Source organism: Scardinius erythrophthalmus (assembly GCF_964197995.2).
Source record: "Scardinius erythrophthalmus genome assembly, chromosome: 1".
NCBI lineage: Eukaryota > Metazoa > Chordata > Actinopteri > Cypriniformes > Leuciscidae > Scardinius > Scardinius erythrophthalmus.
In genome coordinates this window covers 1,111,800-1,127,637 of record NC_138221.1, presented here as the reverse complement: position 1 = coordinate 1,127,637, position 15,838 = coordinate 1,111,800, and positions in this window count along the sequence as shown.

Sequence of the window (15,838 nt, the reverse complement as noted above, 5' to 3'; positions counted from 1 at the left end):
AAATAAATTAAATTAAATTTTATTGTAATATTTGCAAAGTAATATTTTTATTGTAAAGTCTGTCTAACTTGTGTAAATATCACTCACCCTATAAAGCCCACAACAATAAGAAAAGCAGTAGATAAGGCAATGGGGTTTCACTTGTATGTGTTTTTGTAGTGCTGTCATGCAAGCTATGTCTACAAAGGTTTTAACCAAATTTGAGTATTCATGAATATGATTTCTGAATATGAAAATGATTTAAAAAAATACAAAGTAAGAAAGTTGAGATCACATCTTTGCTGAAATGTATTGTGCTGTTGTTGTTAACAAGCCATGGTTAATTTGCTCTGCCTTTAGGATTGCACGTGTCCTGGGACAGGAGAGGGTGTGAGTGGGAAACCCACTGCTGAAACTTGGCCCTGGTTTGTCCTCATGGATGAGGTGTTGGGACAGAGGCATTGCACCCTCATTGCCTCAATCCCTGAGGACACACCAGGGCCGAGTTCAGCAGTGTGTGACCAAGAAGAGGAGGAGCCAGGGGCAGCAGCACCAGCACCACGATGAAGGCGAGACAGAGAGGACGAGTTTTTGGACTTGATTAGAGAAGACATGGGACTGCAGAGGCGAGGAGAGCACTGGAGAGAATGGACAGGCTGTTTTCTCTTCTTGAAAGAATGATTGAGAAATATGTATATATATTCTTTAACTTTTTTCACTTATATTTTTTAAAAGGAAAAAAAAATTATGCAACTTTATGTGTAAATAAAAGAGAATTCATTGCTCTGGACATTGTTTATTTGTGTAATGACATTCATAATTTCTACATGAAACAAATTCTTCTATAACTTTTTCCCCCCAACTATTTACAACATACGTTAAACATCTCAAAATCAACATTAACATTTAAATTTACAGTACATAAAATAAGAAAAATGATGTAGACTTTTATTCAGCTGCAGGAGACCCTGGTGTGCTGCTGGACCGGGATGGGCTCCACAATAGAGACCCTGGTAAGGCCTCCTGCTGGTGGACATCATCTGGGATGCTCTCCAGAGTGTTTGACTGCATATTTACACTATCCACTAAGTTGTCTACCAACAGGTTTGCAGGGCTGACTCATGGAATAAATATTGAGATACTTTATTACACTAAAATACTTTTAATAACCACTAATACCGCATTGGGGAAAAACTACTAGTCATATATTTCAAACCTTAGTTAAGCAAAATTATCTTGCATACTGTGTTAGGGCAGATGAAGCAACCACAACACACTCTCAGTGTTATGTGAACAAATAAAAGCCTTACACGTTTGTGTTTGATTTGTCCATTAAATAAATTATTTTACCCATTAAAGTGTAACAGTAAAATATAAAATGAGCTTATATGATTCAATAAGATCTAACGTAGGCCTACTCACTCTCTAACTCTACACACACACACACACACACACACAGAGTGCGTGTTTGAGCTTTGTTTGTGCTGGTCTACAGCACTGTCCGACAGAAGACAAAGGTTTCCACCCCAGAAGTGTGAGGAGAAAAATTACTGTACATGTACATTGACTGAATATAAGACACATCAACAGTCAACAATTATAAAATAAAATAATAAAAAATAAATTAATAATAAATAAATAAATTAATAAATAAATACATTTTTATTTTTTCTTCTTTTTTAGAAATGCATACATACATTGGAATCTATACGCTCAAAATATTCCCAGATAGGGGAAGTCTTCCTTTTTTTTTTGGCTGTTGCCATTGCTCTAAATACAAACCCTTCACCAAACACTAACACCCAATCTGACACCCAAAGTGAAACGTGCACGTGATTGGACAGAAAGTGAGGCTTCACAGAGAGAAGTTCCACTCTCAGTACACTTCCGGCTTCTAAACTGCTTGCAGTTCCACTCTGGCTCCACATGAGGGCGCTCATACCCCTTTTCCACCAACAAGAACCGGGTGCTGGTTCAGAGCCAGAGCCAAAGCTGGTTCAGAGTTGGTTCAACTGACGAGCTTACTAAGAACCGGTTTGCCTTTCCACCGGCTAGAGAGCCACAACAGAGCCAGATCTTACGTCACTGTATACGTCTCATGTTGCCCAGCAACCGCTAGTGCGGTAGCGCCAAACACAAACACGCCAGGCTTGTTCGAGATGCATCGGCTTCTCGCAGATCGATCGCCGCATGACATCAAAGCACTGCGATAGCGATCTAAAAGCACAAGGAGTCGTATGCTCTCCAAACACTCCCGCAGCTCCGATCGGTCCTCGCCGCTCCGATGCACCTCGAACAAGCCATCAACAATAACGGACGTTGCAATACTATGGATGCTCATGGGTTTACAAAAATACATCGGAATCCAACGCGTTCGTGCAGCTCGCCGTAACTTACATAGACGGATAATCGAGCTGCTATTAGCTCGACTAGCTGCTATTTAAAAATGGCGGTCACAAGTTTCTATTCGTCTTGTTGGTCACGGTAACCCCGCCCCCAGCCCCTGACGCAAGCGGTTCTTTCTTGGCTCCGTTCTAGACCCTGCAATGATTTGGTGCTACTTAAGAACCAGTTTTACTGGTTCGGAGCTGGTGCTTTGGCGGTGGAAAAACAAAGAACCGATTTGAAACTAGGCTCTGGCTCCGAACCAGCACCAGCTCTGCCTTGGTGGAAAAGGGGTACAACAGGACGAGTGCAGTTCCACTCTGGCTCCACATGAGGGCGCTCACAGGACGAGTGCAGTTCCACTCTGGCTCCACATGAGGGCGCTCACAGGACGAGTGCAGTTCCACTCTGGCTCCACATGAGGGCGCTCACAGGACGAGTGCAGTTCCGCTCTGGCTCCACATGAGGGCGCTCACAGGACGAGTGCAGTTCCACTCTGGCTCCACATGAGGGCGCTCACAGGACGAGTGCAGTTCCGCTCTGGCTCCACATGAGGGAGCTCACAGAACGAGTGCAGTTCCACTCTGGCTCCACATGAGGGCGCTCACAGGACGAGTGCAGTTCCACTCTGGCTCCACATGAGGGCGCTCACAGGACGAGTGCAGTTCCACTCTGGCTCCACATGAGGGCGCTCACAGGACGAGTGCAGTTCCACTCTGGCTCCACATGAGGGTGCTCACAGGACGAGTGCAGTTCCACTCTGGCTCCACATGAGTTCCACTCTGGCTCCACATGAGGGCGCTCACAGGACGAGTGCAGTTCCACTCTGGCTCCACATGAGGGCGCTCACAGGACGAGTGCAGTTCCACTCTGGCTCCACATGAGGGCGTTCACAGGACGAGTGCAGTTCCACTCTGGCTCCACGTGAGTTCCACTCTGGCTCCACATGAGGGCGCTCACAGGACGAGTGCAGTTCCGCTCTGGCTCCACATGAGGGAGCTCACAGAACGAGTGCAGTTCCACTCTGGCTCCACATGAGGGCGCTCACAGGACGAGTGCAGCTCCACTCTGGCTCCACATGAGGGCGCTCACAGGACGAGTGCAGTTCCGCTCTGGCTCCACATGAGGGCGCTCACAGGACGAGTGCAGTTCCGCTCTGGCTCCACATGAGGGCGTTCACAGGACGAGTGCAGTTCCACTCTGGCTCCACATGAGGGCGCTCACAGGATGAGTGCAGTTCCTCTCTGGCTTCACATGAAGGCGCTCACAGGACGAGTGCAGTTCCGCTCTGGCTCCACATGAGGGAGCTCACAGAACGAGTGCAGTTCCACTATGGCTCCACATGAGGGCGCTCACAGGACGAGTGCAGTTCCGCTCTGGCTCCACATGAGGGCGCTCACAGGACGAGTGCAGTTCCGCTCTGGCTCCACATGAGGGAGCTCACAGAACGAGTGCAGTTCCACTCTGGCTCCACATGAGGGCGCTCACAGGACGAGTGCAGTTCCACTCTGGCTCCACATGAGGGCGCTCACAGGACGAGTGCAGTTCCACTCTGGCTCCACATGAGGGTGCTCACAGGACGAGTGCAGTTCCACTCTGGCTCCACATGAGTTCCACTCTGGCTCCACATGAGGGCGCTCACAGGACGAGTGCAGTTCCACTCTGGCTCCACATGAGGGCGCTCACAGGACGAGTGCAGTTCCACTCTGGCTCCACATGAGGGCGTTCACAGGACGAGTGCAGTTCCACTCTGGCTCCACGTGAGTTCCACTCTGGCTCCACATGAGGGCGCTCACAGGACGAGTGCAGTTCCGCTCTGGCTCCACATGAGGGAGCTCACAGAACGAGTGCAGTTCCACTCTGGCTCCACATGAGGGCGCTCACAGGACGAGTGCAGCTCCACTCTGGCTCCACATGAGGGCGCTCACAGGACGAGTGCAGTTCCACTCTGGCTCCACATGAGGGCGCTCACAGGACGAGTGCAGTTCCGCTCTGGCTCCACATGAGGGAGCTCACAGAACGAGTGCAGTTCCACTCTGGCTCCACATGAGGGCGCTCACAGGACGAGTGCAGCTCCACTCTGGCTCCACATGAGGGCGCTCACAGGACGAGTGCAGTTCCGCTCTGGCTCCACATGAGGGCGCTCACAGGACGAGTGCAGTTCCACTCTGGCTCCACATGAGGGCGCTCACAGGACGAGTGCAGTTCCGCTCTGGCTCCACATGAGGGCGCTCACAGGATGAGTGCAGTTCCTCTCTGGCTCCACATGAGGGCGCTCACAGGACGAGTGCAGTTCCACTCTGGCTCCACATGAGGGCGCTCACAGGACGAGTGCAGTTCCACTCTGGCTCCACATGAGGGCGCTCACAGGACGAGTTCAGTTCCACTCTGGCTCCACATGAGGGCGCTCACAGGACGAGTGCAGTTCCACTCTGGCTCCACATGAGGGCGCTCACAGGACGAGTGCAGTTCCACTCTGGCTCCACATGAGGGCGCTCACAGGACGAGTGCAGTTCCACTCTGGCTCCACATGAGTTCCACTCTGGCTCCACATGAGGGCGCTCACAGGACGAGTGCAGTTCCACTCTGGCTCCACATGAGGGCGCTCACAGGACGAGTGCAGTTCCACTCTGGCTCCACATGAGGGCGTTCACAGGACGAGTGCAGTTCCACTCTGGCTCCACGTGAGTTCCACTCTGGCTCCACATGAGGGCGCTCACAGGACGAGTGCAGTTCCGCTCTGGCTCCACATGAGGGAGCTCACAGAACGAGTGCAGTTCCACTCTGGCTCCACATGAGGGCGCTCACAGGACGAGTGCAGCTCCACTCTGGCTCCACATGAGGGCGCTCACAGGACGAGTGCAGTTCCACTCTGGCTCCACATGAGGGTGCTCACAGGACGAGTGCAGCTCCACTCTGGCTCCACATGAGGGCGCTCACAGGACGAGTGCAGTTCCACTCTGGCTCCACATGAGGGCGCTCACAGGACGAGTGCAGTTCCACTCTGGCTCCACATGAGGGCGCACACAGGACGAGTGCAGTTCCACTCTGGCTCCACATGAGGGCGCTCACAGGACGAGTGCAGTTCCACTCTGGCTCCACATGAGGGCGCTCACAGGACGAGTGCAGTTCCACTCTGGCTCCACATGAGGGCGCTCACAGGACGAGTGCAGTTCCACTCTGGCTCCACATGAGTTCCACTCTGGCTCCACATGAGGGCGCTCACAGGACGAGTGCAGTTCCACTCTGGCTCCACATGAGGGCGCTCACAGGACGAGTGCAGTTCCACTCTGGCTCCACATGAGGGCGTTCACAGGACGAGTGCAGTTCCACTCTGGCTCCACGTGAGTTCCACTCTGGCTCCACATGAGGGCGCTCACAGGACGAGTGCAGTTCCGCTCTGGCTCCACATGAGGGAGCTCACAGAACGAGTGCAGTTCCACTCTGGCTCCACATGAGGGCGCTCACAGGACGAGTGCAGCTCCACTCTGGCTCCACATGAGGGTGCTCACAGGACGAGTGCAGTTCCGCTCTTGCTCCACATGAGGGCGCTCACAGGACGAGTGCAGTTCCGCTCTGGCTCCACATGAGGGCGTTCACAGGACGAGTGCAGTTCCACTCTGGCTCCACATGAGGGCGCTCACAGGACGAGTGCAGTTCCTCTCTGGCTCCACATGAGGGCGCTCACAGGACGAGTGCAGTTCCGCTCTGGCTCCACATGAGGGAGCTCACAGAACGAGTGCAGTTCCACTCTGGCTCCACATGAGGGCGCTCACAGGACGAGTGCAGCTCCACTCTGGCTCCACATGAGGGCGCTCACAGGACGAGTGCAGTTCCACTCAGGCTCCACATGAGGGCGCTCGCAGGACGAGTGCAGTTCCACTCTGGCTCCACATGAGGGCGCTCGCAGGACGAGTGCAGTTCCACTCTGGCTCCACATGAGGGCGCTCGCAGGACGAGTGCAGTTCCACTCAGGCTCCACATGAGGGCGCTCACAGGACGAGTGCAGTTCCACTCTGGCTCCACATGAGGGCGCTCGCAGGACGAGTGCAGTTCCACTCTGGCTCCACATGAGGGCGCTCACAGGACGAGTGCAGTTCCACTCAGGCTCCACATGAGGGCGCTCGCAGGACGAGTGCAGTTCCACTCTGGCTCCACATGAGGGCGCTCACAGGACGAGTGCAGTTCCACTCAGGCTCCACATGAGGGCGCTCGCAGGACGAGTGCAGTTCCACTCTGGCTCCACATGAGGGCGCTCACAGGACGAGTGCAGTTCCACTCTGGCTCCACATGAGGGCGCTCACAGGACGAGTGCAGTTCCACTCTGGCTCCACATGAGGGCGCTCACAGGACGAGTGCAGCTCCGCTCTGGCTCCACATGAGGGCGCTCACAGGACGAGTGCAGTTCCGCTCTGGCTCCACATGAGGGCGTTCACAGGACGAGTGCAGTTCCGCTCTGGCTCCACATGAGGGCGCTCACAGGATGAGTGCAGTTCCTCTCTGGCTCCACATGAGGGCGCTCACAGGACGAGTGCAGCTCCACTCTGGCTCCACATGAGGGCGCTCACAGGACGAGTGCAGTTCCGCTCTGGCTCCACATGAGGGCGCTCACAGGACAAGTGCAGTTCCACTCTGGCTCCACATGAGGGCGCTCACAGGACGAGTGCAGTTCCGCTCTGGCTCCACATTAGGGCGTTCACAGGACGAGTGCAGTTCCACTCTGGCTCCACATGAGGGCGCTCACAGGATGAGTGCAGTTCCTCTCTGGCTCCACATGAGGGCGCTCACAGGACGAGTGCAGTTCCGCTCTGGCTCCACATGAGGGCGTTCACAGGACGAGTGCAGTTCCACTCTGGCTCCACATGAGGGCGCTCACAGGACGAGTGCAGTTCCACTCTGGCTCCACATGAGGGCGTTCACAGGACGAGTGCAGTTCCACTCTGGCTCCACATGAGGGCGCTCACAGGACGAGTGCAGCTCCACTCTGGCTCCACATGAGGGCGCTCACAGGACGAGTGCAGTTCCACTCTGGCTCCACATGAGGGCGCTCACAGGACGAGTGCAGTTCCACTCTGGCTCCACATGAGGACGTTCACAGGACGAGTGCAGTTCCACTCTGTCTCCACGTGAGTTCCACTCTGGCTCCACATGAGGGCGCTCACAGGATGAGTGCAGTTCCTCTCTGGCTCCACATGAGGGCGCTCACAGGATGAGTGCAGTTCCTCTCTGGCTCCACATGAGGGCGCTCACAGGACGAGTGCAGTTCCGCTCTGGCTCCACATGAGGGAGCTCACAGAACGAGTGCAGTTCCACTCTGGCTCCACATGAGGGCGCTCACAGGACGAGTGCAGCTCCACTCTGGCTCCACATGAGGGCGCTCACAGGATGAGTGCAGTTCCTCTCTGGCTCCACATGAGGGCGCTCACAGGACGAGTGCAGTTCCGCTCTGGCTCCACATGAGGGCGTTCACAGGACGAGTGCAGTTCCACTCTGGCTCCACATGAGGGCGCTCACAGGACGAGTGCAGTTCCACTCTGGCTCCACATGAGGGCGCTCACAGGACGAGTGCAGCTCCACTCTGGCTCCACATGAGGGCGCTCACAGGACGAGTGCAGTTCCACTCTGGCTCCACATGAGGGCGCTCACAGGACGAGTGCAGTTCCACTCTGGCTCCACATGAGGGCGTTCACAGGACGAGTGCAGTTCCACTCTGGCTCCACGTGAGTTCCACTCTGGCTCCACATGAGGGCGCTCACAGGACGAGTGCAGTTCCACTCTGGCTCCACATGAGGGCGTTCACAGGACGAGTGCAGTTCCACTCTGGCTCCACGTGAGTTCCACTCTGGCTCCACATGAGGGCGCTCACAGGACGAGTGCAGTTCCACTCTGGCTCCACATGAGGGCGCTCACAGGACGAGTGCAGTTCCACTCTGGCTCCACATGAGGGCGTTCACAGGACGAGTGCAGTTCCACTCTGGCTCCACATGAGGGCGCTCACAGGACGAGTGCAGTTCCGCTCTGGCTCCACATGAGGGCGTTCACAGGACGAGTGCAGTTCCACTCTGGCTCCACATGAGGGCGCTCACAGGACGAGTGCAGCTCCACTCTGGCTCCACATGAGGGCGCTCACAGGACGAGTGCAGCTCCACTCTGGCTCCACATGAGGGCGCTCACAGGACGAGTGCAGTTCCACTCTGGCTCCACATGAGGGCGCTCACAGGACGAGTGCAGCTCCGCTCTGGCTCCACATGAGGGCGCTCACAGGACGAGTGCAGTTCCGCTCTGGCTCCACATGAGGGCGCTCACAGGACGAGTGCAGTTCCGCTCTGGCTCCACATGAGGGCGCTCACAGGACGAGTGCAGCTCCGCTCTGGCTCCACATGAGGGCGCTCACAGGACGAGTGCAGCTCCACTCTGGCTCCACATGAGGGCGCTCACAGGACGAGTGCAGTTCCACTCTGGCTCCACATGAGGGCGCTCACAGGACGAGTGCAGCTCCACTCTGGCTCCACATGAGGGCGCTCACAGGACGAGTGCAGTTCCACTCTGGCTCCACATGAGGGCGCTCACAGGACGAGTGCAGCTCCACTCTGGCTCCACATGAGGGCGCTCACAGGACGAGTGCAGTTCCACTCTGGCTCCACATGAGGGCGCTCACAGGACGAGTGCAGCTCCACTCTGGCTCCACATGAGGGCGCTCACAAGACGAGTGCAGTTCCACTCTGGCTCCACATGAGGGCGCTCACAAGACGAGTGCAGCTCCACTCTGGCTCCACATGAGGGCGTTCACAGGACGAGTGCAGCTCCACTCTGGCTCCACATGAGGGCGTTCACAGGATGAGTGCAGTTCCGCTCTGGCTCCACATGAGGGCGCTCACAGGACGAGTGCAGCTCCACTCTGGCTCCACATGAGGGCGCTCACAGGACGAGTGCAGTTCCACTCTGGCTCCACATGAGGGCGCTCACAGGACGAGTGCAGCTCCACTCTGGCTCCACATGAGGGCGCTCACAGGACGAGTGCAGCTCCACTCTGGCTCCACATGAGGGCGCTCACAGGACGAGTGCAGCTCCACTCTGGCTCCACATGAGGGCGCTCACAGGACGAGTGCAGTTCCACTCTGGCTCCACATGAGGGCGCTCACAGGACGAGTGCAGCTCCACTCTGGCTCCACATGAGGGCGCTCACAGGACGAGTGCAGCTCCACTCTGGCTCCACATGAGGGCGTTCACAGGACGAGAGCAGTTCCACTCTGGCTCCACATGAGGGCGCTCACAGGACGAGTGCAGTTCCACTCTGGCTCCACATGAGGGCGTTCACAGGACGAGAGCAGTTCCACTCTGGCTCCACATGAGGGCGCTCACAGGACGAGTGCAGCTCCACTCTGGCTTCACATGAGGGCGCTCACAGGACGAGTGCAGTTCCACTCTGGCTCCACATGAGGGCGCTCACAGGACGAGTGCAGCTCCACTCTGGCTCCACATGAGGGCGCTCACAGGACGAGTGCAGTTCCACTCTGGCTCCACATGAGGGCGCTCACAGGACGAGTGCAGCTCCGCTCTGGCTCCACATGAGGGCGCTCACAGGACGAGTGCAGTTCCACTCTGGCTCCACATGAGGGTGCTCACAGGACGAGTGCAGTTCCACTCTGGCTCCACATGAGGGCGCTCACAGGAAGAGTGCAGTTCCACTCTGGCTCCACATGAGGGCGCTCACAGGACGAGTGCAGCTCCACTCTGGCTCCACATGAGGGCGCACACAGGACGAGTGCAGAATGAATGGAGGTCTATGGCGCTATACCCCTCAAAATCCACTTTTCTCAGGATATAATTTTTTGTCTAGTAATTTGAATGTTGTATTCAAAAGGAGATGCAAAGAAATTACACATTGCTGGATTTTGCAATCCTTCAGTCACTTTGCACTTTCTTTTCTCTTGAGGCATCGACAACACAGCTGACACAGGCAAACACACAACACAGCTGACACAGGGAAACACACAACACAGCTGACACAGGCAAACACACAACACAGCTGACACAGGCAAACACACAACACAGCTGACACAGGCAAACACACAACACAGCTGACACAGGGAAACACACAGCTGACACAGGCAAACACACAACACAGCTGACACAGGCAAACACACAACACACAACACAGCTGACACAGGGAAACACACAACACAGCTGACACAGGGAAACACACAGCACAGCTGACACAGGCAAACACACAACACAGCTGACACAGGCAAACACACAACACAGCTGACACAGGCAAACACACAACACAGCTGACACAGGGAAACACACAACACAGCTGACGCAGGCAAACACACAACACTGCTGACGCAGGCAAACACAGCACAGCTGACACAGGCAAACACACAGCACAGCTGACACAGGCAAACACACAACACAGCTGACACAGGCAAACACACAACACAGCTGACACAGGCAAACACACAACACAGCTGACACAGGCAAACACACAACACAGCTGACACAGGCAAACACACAACACAGCTGACACAGGCAAACACACAGCACAGCTGACACAGGCAAACACACAACACAGCTGACACAGGCAAACACACAACACAGCTGACACAGGCAAACACACAACACAGCTGACACAGGGAAACACACAGCTGACACAGGCAAACACACAACACAGCTGACACAGGCAAACACACAACACAGCTGACACAGGGAAACACACATTACAGCTGACACAGGGAAACACACAGCACAGCTGACACAGGCAAACACACAACACAGCTGACACAGGCAAACACACAACACAGCTGACACAGGCAAACACACAACACAGCTGACACAGGCAAACACACAACACAGCTGACACAGGCAAACACACAACACAGCTGACACAGGGAAACACACAGCACAGCTGACACAGGCAAACACACAACACAGCTGACACAGGCAAACACTCAACACAGCTGACACAGGCAAACACACAACACAGCTGACACAGGCAAACACACAACACAGCCGACACAGGCAAACACACAGCACAGCTGACACAGGCAAACACACAGCACAGCTGACACAGGCAAACACACAACACAGCTGACACAGGCAAACACACAACACAGCTGACACAGGCAAACACACAACACAGCTGACACAGGCAAACACACAGCACAGCTGACACAGGCAAACACACAACACAGCTGACACAGGCAAACACACAACACAGCTGACACAGGGAAACACACAGCACAGCTGACACAGGCAAACACACAACACAGCTGACACAGGCAAACACACAACACAGCTGACACAGGGAAACACACAACACAGCTGACACAGGGAAACACACAACACAGCTGACACAGGGAAACACACAACACAGCTGACACAGGGAAACACACAACACAGCTGACACAGGGAAACACACAGCACAGCTGACACAGGCAAACACACAGCACAGCTGACACAGGCAAACACACAGCACAGCTGACACAGGCAAACACACAACACAGCTGACACAGGCAAACACACAACACAGCTGACACAGGCAAACACACAACACAGCTGACACAGGCAAACACACAACACAGCTGACACAGGCAAACACACAACACAGCTGACAGAGGCAAACACACAACACAGCTGACACAGGCAAACACACAACACAGCCGACACAGGCAAACACACAGCACAGCCGACACAGGGAAACACACAACACAGCCGACACAGGCAAACACACAACACAGCCGACACAGGCAAACACACAGCACAGCCGACACAGGCAAACACACGACACAGCCGACACAGGGAAACACACAACACAGCTGACACAGGTAAACACACAACACAGCTGACACAGGCAAACACACAACACAGCTGACACAGGGAAACACACAACACAGCTGACACAGGGAAACACACAACACAGCTGACACAGGGAAACACACAGCTGACACAGGCAAACACACAACACAGCTGACACAGGCAAACACACAACACAGCTGACACAGGGAAACACACAACATAGCTGACACAGGGAAACACACAGCACAGCTGACACAGGCAAACACACAACACAGCTGACACAGGCAAACACACAACACAGCTGACACAGGCAAACACACAACACAGCTGACACAGGGAAACACACAACACAGCTGACACAGGCAAACACACAACACAGCTGACACAGGCAAACACACAGCACAGCTGACACAGGCAAACACACAGCACAGCCGACACAGGCAAACACACAACACAGCCGACACAGGCAAACACACAACACAGCTGACACAGGGAAACACACAACACAGCTGACACAGGCAAACACACAACACAGCTGACACAGGCAAACACACAACACAGCTGACACAGGCAAACACACAACACAGCTGACACAGGCAAACACACAGCACAGCTGACACAGGCAAACACACAGCACAGCTGACACAGGCAAACACACAACACAGCTGACACAGGCAAACACACAACACAGCTGACACAGGGAAACACACAACACAGCTGACACAGGCAAACACACAACACAGCTGACACAGGGAAACACACAACACAGCTGACACAGGGAAACACACAGCACAGCTGACACAGGCAAACACACAACACAGCTGACACAGGCAAACACACAACACAGCTGACACAGGGAAACACACAACACAGCTGACACAGGCAAACACACAACACAGCTGACACAGGCAAACACACAGCACAGCTGACACAGGCAAACACACAGCACTGCTGACACAGGCAAACACACAACACAGCTGACACAGGCAAACACACAACACAGCTGACACAGGCAAACACACAACACAGCTGACACAGGCAAACACACAACACAGCTGACACAGGCAAACACACAACACAGCTGACACAGGCAAACACACAACACAGCTGACACAGGCAAACACACAACACAGCTGACACAGGCAAACACACAGCACAGCTGACACAGGCAAACACACAACACAGCTGACACAGGCAAACACACAACACAGCTGACACAGGGAAACACACAACACAGCTGACACAGGGAAACACACAACACAGCTGACACAGGCAAACACACAGCACAGCTGACACAGGCAAACACACAGCACAGCTGACACAGGCAAACACACAGCACAGCTGACACAGGCAAACACACAACACAGCTGACACAGGCAAACACACAACACAGCTGACACAGGCAAACACACAACACAGCTGACACAGGCAAACACACAACACAGCTGACACAGGCAAACACACAACACAGCTGACAGAGGCAAACACACAACACAGCTGACACAGGCAAACACACAACACAGCTGACACAGGCAAACACACAGCACAGCTGACACAGGCAAACACACGACACAGCTGACACAGGGAAACACACAACACAGCTGACACAGGTAAACACACAACACAGCTGACACAGGCAAACACACAACACAGCTGACACAGGGAAACACACAACACAGCTGACACAGGCAAACACACAGCACAGCTGACACAGGCAAACACACAGCACAGCTGACACAGGCAAACACACAACACAGCTGACACAGGCAAACACACAACACAGCTGACACAGGCAAACACACAACACAGCTGACACAGGCAAACACACAACACAGCTGACACAGGCAAACACACAGCACAGCTGACACAGGCAAACACACAACACAGCTGACACAGGCAAACACACAACACAGCTGACACAGGCAAACACACAGCACAGCTGACACAGGCAAACACACAGCACAGCTGACACAGGCAAACACACAACACAGCCGACACAGGGAAACACACAACACAGCCGACACAGGCAAACACACAACACAGCTGACACAGGCAAACACACAACACAGCTGACACAGGCAAACACACAGCACAGCTGACACAGGCAAACACACAATACAGCTGACACAGGCAAACACACAACACAGCTGACACAGGCAAACACAACACAGCTGACACAGGCAAACACACAACACAGCTGACACAGGCAAACACACAACACAGCTGACACAGGCAAACACACAACACAGCTGACACAGGCAAACACACAACACAGCTGACACAGGCAAACACACAACACAGCTGACACAGGCAAACACACAACACAGCTGACACAGGCAAACACACAACACAGCTGACACAGGCAAACACACAGCACAGCTGACACAGGCAAACACACAACACAGCTGACACAGGTGAATACACGTGCTAGAAGCGTTCTTGTTTTGTTCAGCCACACTGAAGCAGAAAAGGCTGAGAAGTAGTCAGGGGGCCAAAACTGATATTAAAACTTTGTTGGACACTTTTTGGTACAAGTATACAACCTATCCAGTATTAATATTTAACCCCTCAACATGTGTTCTAGCCAGGTTGTCAGCTTAGAAAATGTTTTTTTGTCCATTTTAACACTATATTCTTAAAAATGGTAAAAGCGGATTTTTTTCCCAAAGTGCTTCCATTTTCTTCCATGTTACCTATTGTAATTTTGGGCAAATGTGCAATATAATCCAACTTATGTGCAAGCATGATGATTACAAAATAATAATCAATAAATACCACAAGAGTATCACACCACAAGGGGCACTGTTGTGTCAGCACAGCTGTGATTTGGCAGCAGATTGAGACAGCAGGTGTCAACAGTACAGTCTGAACAAAACTTATATAGGAGTGAATCACACAATCACACAACAGATTAACTTGATCTATTTGTCTACACAAACATTTACCTCAAGATTCTACCATCAAATGTTGCCAGAAACAGGTAAGCTAAACTGTTTTCCAACTAGCTACAGTATATACTTACCAGACATACACTCACCTAAAGGATTATTAGGAACACCATACTAATACTGTGTTTGACCCCCTTCCGCCTTCAGAACTGCCTTAATTCTACGTGGCATTGATTCAACAAGGTGCTGAAAGCATTTTTTAGAAATGTTGGCCCATATTGATAGGATAGCATCTTGCAGTTGATGGAGATTTGTGGGATGCACATCCAGGGCACGAAGCTCCCGTTCCACCACATCCCAAAGATGCTCTATTGGGTTGAGATCTGGTGACTGTCGGGGCCATTTTAGTACAGTGAACTCATTGTCATGTTCAAGAAACCAATTTGAAATGATTCGAGCTTTGTGACATGGTGCATTATCCTGCTGGAAGTAGCCATCAGAGGATGGGTACATGGTGGTCATAAAGGGATGGACATGGTCAGAAACAATGCTCAGGTAGGCCGTGGCATTTAAACGATGCCCAATTGGCACTAAGGGGCCTAAAGTGTGCCAAGAAAACATCCCCCACACCATTACACCACCACCACCAGCCTGCACAGTGGTAACAAGGCATGATGGATCCATGTTCTCATTCTGTTTACGCCAAATTCTGACTCTACCATCTGAATGTCTCAACAGAAATCGAGACTCATCAGACCAGGCAACATTTTTCCAGTCTTCAACTGTCC